Raw genomic sequence first — 10718 nt, forward strand, 5'->3', positions numbered from 1 at the left:
ATCTTTAGTAGCAAGTTCCATGACTGTAGCTATCTCTATAGCACGCTTTAGTGTTAAATCATCCTCTGCTAATAGTCTCTTTTGTACTGTACAGTCCATGAGTCCAATAACAAACATATCACGTAAAGCAGTGTTTAAATAATCCCCAAATCTGCAGCTACTTGCTAGTTTCTTTAAACTGATCACATAAGTTTTAATGTCCTCATGCTGCAATTGCTTGCGTGTGTAAAACTTAAAGCGTTCTGATATCTCTAGAGGCTTAGGTAGGTAGTGGTCAGATAACAGGCAGATCAGGTCAGACAGAGGTTTAGCATTAGGTTTATCTGGTGAGAGAATGTCCCTTAATGTAGTGTAAGCTGCTGAGCCTATAGTTGTCAGAAACACAGCCACTTGCTTATCAGCTCCTATGTTATTTGCTGTACAATATAGCTCAAACTGTTCAACCCATGTGTCCCATCTGTCTGTGTCTGCTGCAAACACAGGTAAGGTGCCAATAAGTGCCATTATAGGGTCAGACCACAGATCCTCGTCGCCAGCTGTTATGTTCTGTGTGTAGTCAGGATTAGAACATTCAGTTGTGTGCTGTTACCTTGTGTCTTGCACATATCATGAAGACTCTGCAGCAGGAACTTTAGATAACTTTTATTCAGCTACAGCCACATGGCTTATTCTCTAGCAGGTTCCATCAGTAAAACTAACATGGCTTCTGATGATGTCACAGAGACCCAGACACACCCAGGGGGTGTGGTGAGCTGAGCTTAAAGCTGCAGTAATCTTAACAGTAATTATATAGCCACAGGCTGCTTCAGCAGTGTAATTATATAGTCACAGGTTGCTTCAGCTGTGTAATTATATAATCACAGGTTGCTTCAGCTGTGTAATTATATAGCCACAGGCTGCTTCAGCAGTGTCATTATATAGCCACAGGCTGCTTCAGCCGTGTAATTATATAGTCACAGGTTGATTCAGCTGTGTAATTATATAGTCACAGGTTGCTTCAGCAGTGTAATTATATAGCTACAGGTTGCTTCAGCAGTGTAATTATATAGCCACAGGTTGCTTCAGCAGTGTAATTATATAGCCACAGGTTGCTTCAGCAGTGTAATTATATAGTCACAGGTTGCTTCAGCAGTGTAATTATATAGTCACAGGCTGCTTCAGCAGTGTAATTATATAGCTACAGGTTGTTTCAGCAGTGTAATTATATAGCTACAGGCTGCTTCAGCAGTGTAATTATATAGCCACAGGCTGCTTCAGCAGTGTAATTATATAGCCACAGGCTGCTTCAGCAGTGTAATTATATAGCCACAGGTTGCTTCAGCAGTGTAATTATATAGCCACAGGCTGCTTCAGCTGTGTAATTATATAGCCACAGGTTGCTTCAGCAGTGTAATTATATAGCCACAGGTTGCTTCAGCAGTGTAATTATATAGCCACAGGTTGCTTCAGCTGTGTAATGATATAGCCACAGGCTGCTTCAGCAGTGTAATTATATAGCCACAGGTTGCTTCAGCAGTGTAATTATATAGTCACAGGTTGCTTCAGCAGTGTAATTCCGATTATCCTAGCTTAGTGAAGGTATAATCTAGATTTTATTAAGGACACAGAGACGAATATTTGCATTATCTTTCTTTACTACTCAAGTGCAGCTTTTAAAGTACATAAAAACACATAAACATTTAAAATAAAACAGAAAAAATAGAGTCTATATAACTAGCCAATGAGAATGCTAGGTTAGAGACAAAAGAGAAAATGGACCAATCAGAGGACCCATATTGGCCATAAACAGACCAGTGAGCACCCCATCTTCCTCTTTCTTGTTTGATGCTCATAAACAGGAAACTTTTGAAGAAATTTAATAGTCCCAACAGTCCAAGGAATAAACAAATCAGTAAACAAAACCACAGGAATTGAAGAGTCTTCATGGAGGCTTGACTCGATGATTGAGGAGATGAATGAGAGGATTTAAAGATCCATCTGTTCTTCCATGAAGAGACAGGAGTCTTCATTGTAGGAACAAATCCTGATTTAACTAGGGACATTTGGGAAGTTGGTAACTAAAATAAAATATATAGAAACGTTAGTACAATTAAAAATAGATAACTGTATGGGTGGGATAAGATAGTATAGAGGAGGGAAATATTCGTCTCTGTGTCCTTAATAAAATCTAGATTATACCTTCACTAAGCTAGGATAATCGGAATTTTATTACAGGACCAGAGACTTCATATTTGCATGTTTAAAGCAATTATTGAAAAAGATTAAGTGAAGCATGTTGGATAGGTTTAAAGTAAAAGTGTTTGAAAGTGGAGTCGGAGGACCAGTCCGCAGCCTTCAATATGTCTTGCAATGGAGCAGACTTCAGAAGAGCTTTAGAAGCGGCCGATCCTCTAACTGAATGAGCGGAAAAAGAAAGGTCAACTCCAGCTTCGGACATGACCCATTTTATCCATCTAGCAATAGAGGTAGTAGTGACAGGAGCATGAGGAGGAACAAAAGATAACAAGAGTTGGTTGTTAGAAGAATCTCTGAAAGATGCAGTTTTAGATTCATAAGATTTGAGACAAGAAACAACACAGAGGGAAGGTTCGGAGGGAAAATAGGGGTAGAAAATAGAAGAGGATAAGGTCTTAGTTCTACGAGAAATGAGGAAAGTGACACCTTCAGGAGAAAAGGATTTAGAATTGAAATCTAGAGCCCAGACATCAGAAACCCTGCGAAAAGAGATCAGGCAAAGAAGGGTAGCAAGTTTAGCAGAAATTTGTTTTAAAGAGAGAAAGTCATTGGAAGGCCAAGATTTAAAGAGGGAGAAAATTAAATCTACATCCCAAAAGAAATTATGTTTTGGAGTAGGAGGTCTTTTTAGTCTAATAGCTTTAAGAAGACGACATACTAAAGGATGTTTTCCGATAGGGAGATTGTTAATGAAATCATGTCTAGCCGAAATAGCAGATCTGGAAAGATTGATGGTCCTGTATGCAAGGCCTAGGTCAAAGAGGTGAGAGAGGAAATTTAGGATTTGAGTTAAAGGAGATGAAAAGGGATCCAGACTCCTAAGCATGCACCAGCTAGACCATCTGGACCATGCGGAAAAATAAGATTTGTGGGTTCCTGGGGCCCATGAATCTCGCATGAGAGATTTAGTTGAGTCCGAAAGGTCGAGGAGATTTCTGAGTTCCCCGTAATCGACCATGCTATTAGTCTGAGAGAGTGATTGAGAATGAGAAAATGAGGGTTGTCCTCTGGATCTAAGAGGAGATCCGGAAAAACAGGGAGGAGAATTGGGGGTTTGAAAGACATCTCCAGAAGAGAGGGATACCAAGCTTGAGTTGGCCACAGGGGAGTTATGAGGGTAAGAGATAGAAGATTCCTGCGAACTACAGAAATCGTCCGGGCAATCAGGGAAAAGGGGGGAAAAGCATAAGCCCCTTGATTCGGCCAGGTTTGAAGGAAAGCGTCTATTGCTAATGCTTCTGGATCTGGACGCCAGCTGAAGTAGAGAGGAAGTTGACGGTTGAGACGAGAAGCGAAGATGTCCAAAGAGAAAGGACCCAGAAGGGTTTGGATGGATAGGAAAATATTTCTGTGAATTTTCCAATCGCTGGAGTCCCTGAGGAAACGAGAACCCCAATCTGCAGCTGAATTCGAAAGACCTGGAATATATTCTGCCTTGATAGAGATATTCTTGTCTAGACAGAGATGAATAAAATTCTTGGTAATATTTGACAGATTTCTGGACTTTGTGCCACCTAATCGATTGAGATATCTCACAGCTGAGATGTTGTCCATCCGAAGAAGGATAGAGGCAGGGGCTAGAGATTTTACAAAACTTTTTACAGCAAAGGACCTGGCTAAAAGTTCCAGACAATTTATATGGAGGCCTTTTTCTTCTGCGGACCATTTCCCTCCGGTAATAGATGGACCGCAGCGGGCACCCCAACCCGACAGGCTGGCATCGGATTCTATGATCAAATCTGGGGATTTTCCAAAAATAGCTCTCCCATTCCAAGCTTCCATTTGGGAAAGCCACCATGAAAGCTCCTCTTTGGCTTCCAAGGATAATGGAATGAGGTGAGAATAAGAGAAACCTTTCTGAAGGTAAGAAATCTTTAATCTTTGGAGTTCTCGATAATGAAGGGGAGCCGGAAAGATAGCCTGAATAGAGGATGAAAGTAACCCAACTATCCTGGCTATCTGTCTGACCGAGACAAATTGTTTGGTGAGAGTCTTTGAAATTTCCTTCTTGATGTTCTTTATCTTTGAAAGGGGTAAGCTTAAAGTGGCTTTCGCCGTATCTATAAGAAAACCAAGAAAAATTAGAGATTTGGAAGGAAGAAGGATTGATTTTTCTTTGTTTACTAGGAAACCTAAATTCTCTAAAAGATTTATTGTCATGGATAACTGAGATTGAAGAGAAGTAAAATCTTGATTCATCAGCAGGATATCGTCTAGATAAATGATCAGACGAATTCCTCTGAGTCTCAGAAAAGATACTACTGGTTTGAGGAGTTTTGTAAATATCCATGGAGCGGATGAAAGTCCGAAAGGGAGACAAGTGAAACTCCAAACTTTTTCCTCCCAAGTGAAAGTCAGGTATTTCCAGTGTTCTGGATCTATGGGAACTGTGAGATATGCATCCGAGAGGTCTAGTCTGACCAGCCAATCGTTGTCCAAAAGACAGTCTCTTAGAAGATGAATCCCCTCTAGTTTGAAGTGATTGTAAACAACGTAAGCGTTGAGAGTTCTTAAGTTTATAACAGGTCTGAACTGACCATTTTTCTTTTTTACTAGAAAAAGGTTGCTGAAGAAAGCTAAGTGAGGATTTGGATTTGGGGAGATAGCTTCTTTTTGTCGAAGATTTTCTATCTCTTTTTGAACTAGAAGTCTGTCTTTTTGGGAAAAATGAATAGGTTTTGGAAAAGAATTTTGGATAGGGGGAGATAAGAAATCTATGTGAACTCCTTGAACTGTGTTTAAGATCCAAGGATCTGAAGATATGAGGTTCCAATTGTGAGCGAAGAAGGCTATTCTTCCCCCAACTTTTAGTGGGGAAGAAAGAGGAGTATTGAAAAGAGGAAATTTTACCTGGAGAAGGGCGAGATCGGGTTCTGAAACATTGACCTCTTTGTTGCCAGGGTCTGGACCGTTGTGGAAAAAAGTTGAAAGCTGGAGAGGCTTCATTGTTGTATCTGTAGTGCTGATACTGAGAGGGGTAGTTTTGTTGGAATTGAGGTCTTGAAATTTGTGAGGAACGGCCGGGAAAGCGACCTCTACCTTTCCCGGCCCTGTCAGAGAAATTCTGAGAGTACATCATTTTTCTCATAGAGGTTTTTACTTTATTAAGGGTGGAAAAGGTGTTCGCATAAAGGTTCAAATCTTTTAGAAAAGCGTCTCCAAAAAGAAGACCGTCTTTGTCCGATTGTAATTCATTAACTGCGAAATCGCAGATCTTAGGGTCAATTTTTCTTAAGATATTCTTTCTGCGTTCAATTATAATAGCGGTATTGGCATTACCCACAAAGGAGAGAATGCGTTGAACCCACTCTCTAACGAGGGAAGGGTCCATAGGGGATTCTTGTAGTACAGCCTCTTCAGATAACTCAAAGAGCTTTGTAATAGGACCAATGGTGTCAAGTAGTTTATCCTGGCAATTTTTTCAGGCTTTGTCTAATCCTTTTTTGATTTTGTACCCCGGGGAGCCAATAAATTTGAGAACTTTGGGGTCAATTTCAGGGGTAATGTTACAATTTTTGGGAAGAAGGGGTCTGGGGCATTCAGCTCTCATATTATTTCTAGCCCTTTTCTTTAGGGTCTTTTTAAGTTGAAAATCTATAAAGGATGCGATTTCCATGGGAGGAAACCATTCTGAGGATCTAGGATGGTGTAAGGTGTCCGCATTAAAGCGGGGGTTACCAAGAGCGTCAGTAAAATTAAAATTATCATCATCCAGATGTTTGGATTTTTTGGAGCATTTTTTAGCTTTTTTGCGTTTAGGCTCAGATTCAGAGGAGGAGTCTGAATCACAATTATTAGATGAGGAATTATTGGAGTCCTCAGACATATTATCTGAATTATATGATGTAGAGGAATCAGAACCTTTTTCTTTAGAAAATATTTCAGATTTTTTAATTTGAACTCCCTTTTTATTCCCCTTGGGAGTAAGGGGTCTTTTAGCGGATGTTTTACTTCCTTTGCCGCAAGGAAGATTAGATTCAGTCAGAGTATGCTTGGATTTACTGACAAGCTTTTTGCTTAATTTAAAAGCACTGGAAGGAGCTTTTCTTTTAATTGTTTTCTTTGGAGGAGATTTATGCATAAGGGAAGACATGTGAGACATTAATTTATTTATTGAGTTATCAATCATAATCTGAACAGATTGTTCAGATAAGGGATTGGGAGAAATGTCAAGAGACATATTGATACAAAGGTAAAATATATATTGACAAACAATTTTTTGATTAAAAATTTTTTTATATAAAATATATTTGAACCTTTAGCAACAAACACCTAGATAAAATATGTAATATTAGAGAAAATTATTGTGTAAATTTTTTAAAACATAAATGCTTCACAGAGAAAATTTCTGACAGGAAAAGTTTTCTGACAGGAAAAATCTTTAGTAAATATAAAAAGCACCACCGGAGGGCAGCAAATGCCTAAAAATGAAGAAAGAGAAAGAAAATTAGCATCTGACACAAGCTTAGAGTTGAAAAAGAGCCGAAAGAAACAAAATTACTTTTCAGTAGGAGGGCAGGAGGCGTCCACAGCACTCTGAGGAAAAACAGAAGGCGGGCTGTGACGTCACTAAGAACGCCCACAAGATGGCGCCGGAGCTCAATAGAAGGGAGAGGAGACAGAGACACGCAGCAGAAAAACGGCAAGTTAGATTTTAATAAAATTACTCAAACAGAGAACCGGATTAGAGGGGGAAAAAAGCAGAATAGGCACAGGGAAAAAAACGAGCATTACACCAAAAACGAGTGCAGGAAGAGGCACAAAGGGTGTAAAATGAAAACGGAAAGGAGAGAAAATATGTGTGTGTAGGAATAGAACAAAAGGAAATAAATAAAATGTAATAACAAAGTAATATAATAATTTGACAATAAAATATATATTAGAGAATAATGAGCCACACTTATCTGTTGCATGAGCAGCAAAAGAAAGAGGAAGATGGGGTGCTCACTGGTCTGTTTATGGCCAATATGGGTCCTCTGATTGGTCCATTTTCTCTTTTGTCTCTAACCTAGCATTCTCATTGGCTAGTTATATAGACTCTATTTTTTCTGTTTTATTTTAAATGTTTATGTGTTTTTATGTACTTTAAAAGCTGCACTTGAGTAGTAAAGAAAGATAATGCAAATATGAAGTCTCTGGTCCTGTAATAAAATTATATAGTCACAGGTTGCTTCAGCTGTGTAATTATATAGCCACAGGTTGCTTCAGCAGTGTAATTATATAGCCACAGGTTGCTTCAGCAGTGTAATTATATAGTCACAGGTTGCTTCAGCAGTGTAATTATATAGCCACAGGCTGCTTCAGCAGTGTAATTATATAGCCACAGGTTGCTTCAGCAGTGTAATTATATAGTCACAGGTTGCTTCAGCTGTGTAATTATATAGCCACAGGTTGCTTCAGCTGTGTAATTATATAGTCACAGGTTGCTTCAGCAGTGTAATTATATAGCTACAGGCTGCTTCAGCAGTGTAATTATATAGCTACAGGCTGCTTCAGCAGTGTAATTATATAGCTACAAGTTGCTTCAGCAGTGTAATTATATAGCCACAGGTTGCTTCAGCAGTGTAATTATATAGCTACAGGCTGCTTCAGCTGTGTAATTATATAGCCACAGGCTGCTTCAGCAGTGTAATTATATAGCCACAGGCTGCTTCAGCAGTGTAATTATATAGCTACAGGCTGCTTCAGCAGTGTAATTATATAGCTACAGGCTGCTTCAGCTGTGTAATTATATAGCCACAGGTTGCTTCAGCAGTGTAATTATATTGCCACAGACTGCTTCAGCAGTGTAATTATATAGCCACAGGCTGCTTCAGCAGTGTAATTATATAGTCACAGGCTGCTTCAGCAGTGTAATTATATAGCCACAGGTTGCTTCAGCAGTGTAATTATATAGCCACAGGTTGCTTCAGCAGTGTAATTATATAGCCACAGGCTGCTTCAGCAGTGTAATTATATAGTCACAGGATGCTTCAGCAGTGTTATTATATAGCTACAGGCTGCTTCAGCAGTGTAATTATATAGCTACAGGCTGCTTCAGCAGTGTAATTATATAGCTACAGGCTGCTTCAGCAGTGTAATTATATAGCCACAGGCTGCTTCAGCAGTGTTATTATATAGCTACAGGCTGCTTCAGCAGTGTAATTATATAGCTACAGGCTGCTTCAGCAGTGTAATTATATAGCCACAGGTTGCTTCAGCAGTGTAATTATATAGTCACAGGTTGCTTCAGCTGTGTAATTATATAGCCACAGGCTGCTTCAGCTGTGTAATTATATAGCCACAGGCTGCTTCAGCAGTGTAATTATATAGTCACAGGTTGCTTCAGCAGTGTAATTATATAGTCACAGGCTGCTTCAGCAGTGTAATTATATAGCCACAGGCTGCTTCAGCAGTGTAATTATATAGCCACAGGCTGCTTCAGCAGTGTAATTATATAGCCACAGGCTGCTTCAGCAGTGTAATTATATAGTCACAGGCTGCTTCAGCAGTGTAATTATATAGTCACAGGCTGCTTCAGCAGTGTAATTATATAGTCACAGGCAGCTTCAGCAGTGTAATTATATAGTCACAGGCTGCTTCAGCAGTGTAATTATATAGCTACAGGCTGCTTCAGCAGTGTAATTATATAGCCACAGGTTGCTTCAGCAGTGTAATTATATAGCCACAGGCTGCTTCAGCTGTGTAATTATATAGCCACAGGTTGCTTCAGCAGTGTAATTATATAGCCACAGGTTGCTTCAGCAGTGTAATTATATAGCCACAGGCTGCTTCAGCTGTGTAATTATATAGCTACAGGCTGCTTCAGCAGTGTAATTATATAGCTACAAGTTGCTTCAGCAGTGTAATTATATAGCTACAAGTTGCTTCAGCAGTGTAATTATATAGCCACAGGCTGCTTCAGCTGCGTAATTATATAGCCACAGGTTGCTTCAGCAGTGTAATTATATAGCCACAGGCTGCTTCAGCTGTGTAATTATATAGCCACAGGTTGCTTCAGCAGTGTAATTATATAGCCACAGGTTGCTTCAGCAGTGTAATTATATAGTCACAGGCTGCTTCAGCTGTGTAATTATATAGCTACAGGCTGCTTCAGCAGTGTAATTATATAGCTACAAGTTGCTTCAGCAGTGTAATTATATAGCTACAAGTTGCTTCAGCAGTGTAATTATATAGCCACAGGCTGCTTCAGCAGTGTAATTATATAGCCACAGGTTGCTTCAGCAGTGTAATTATATAGCCACAGGCTGCTTCAGCAGTGTAATTATATAGCCACAGGTTGCTTCAGCTGTGTAATTATATAGCTACAGGCTGCTTCAGCAGTGTAATTATATAGCCACAGGCTGCTTCAGCAGTGTAATTATATAGCCACAGGCTGCTTCAGCTGTGTAATTATATAGCCACAGGTTGCTGCAGTGGTATGCGTGCTGACAGTGAAATACAGGGGGTGCCAGCATTGAAGTCAGTGACAAGAGTGAGAGCTCTGCTTTCAGCTACTGGATTTATGCTCCTCTCTCTCTCTTTTGCTTTCTTTTGTGCTTCATAAATCTGAGCCCTCACTAATTAGCCCTTTGTGACAGGCAGCGCTGTATCTTCAGGCTGCCCCTTCAACCTTTGTATTTGAGGAGACTGTGTAAGGTACAGCAGTTTAACATACAGCACAAACTTCACATAAGTGTGCTGTCTCAAATCTGTAGAAAATCAGCACGTCTTGCTCTGCTTTATATTTATTCATTTTCAGAAAAGTAGAATATTTTGCTTTAATTTTTGTTTTAGCTTTACTGTAACTATTTTCAAAAGGGATGGGCATGCTATAAATAAGTCTAAGGACCTGCCTATGTATGTATGTATGAATTCAGATTATTATAGCCTATGGTGAATAAATAATCTTGATTTTATTAAAGACAGGAGGCGAATATTTTGCATCAAATCTTTACTAAATCCAAACAGCAGCAAAGAAAACTTACAGAGAAAAAAAATAATAATAACAGAATTTATGCTTACCTGATAAATTACTTTCTCCAACGGTGTGTCCGGTCCACGGCATCATCCTTACTTGTGGGATATTCTCTTCCCCAACAGGAAATGGCAAAGAGTCCCAGCAAAGCTGGCCATATAGTCCCTCCTAGGCTCCGCCCACCCCAGTCATTCGACCGACGGACAGGAGGAAATATATATAGGAGAAACCATATGGTACCGTGGTGACTGTAGTTAGAGAAAATAATTCATCAGACCTGATTAAAAAACCAGGGCGGGCCATGGACCGGACACACCGTTGGAGAAAGTAATTTATCAGGTAAGCATAAATTCTGTTTTCTCCAACATTGGTGTGTCCGGTCCACGGCGTCATCCTTACTTGTGGGAACCAATACCAAAGCTTTAGGACATGGATGAAGGGAGGGAGCAAATCAGGTTACCTAAACGGAAGGCACCACAGCTTGCAAAACCTTTCTCCCAAAAATAGCCTCCGAAGAAGCAAAAGT

The sequence above is a fragment of the Bombina bombina genome, chromosome 4 (assembly GCF_027579735.1).
Source record: "Bombina bombina isolate aBomBom1 chromosome 4, aBomBom1.pri, whole genome shotgun sequence".
Taxonomy (NCBI): Eukaryota; Metazoa; Chordata; class Amphibia; order Anura; family Bombinatoridae; genus Bombina; species Bombina bombina.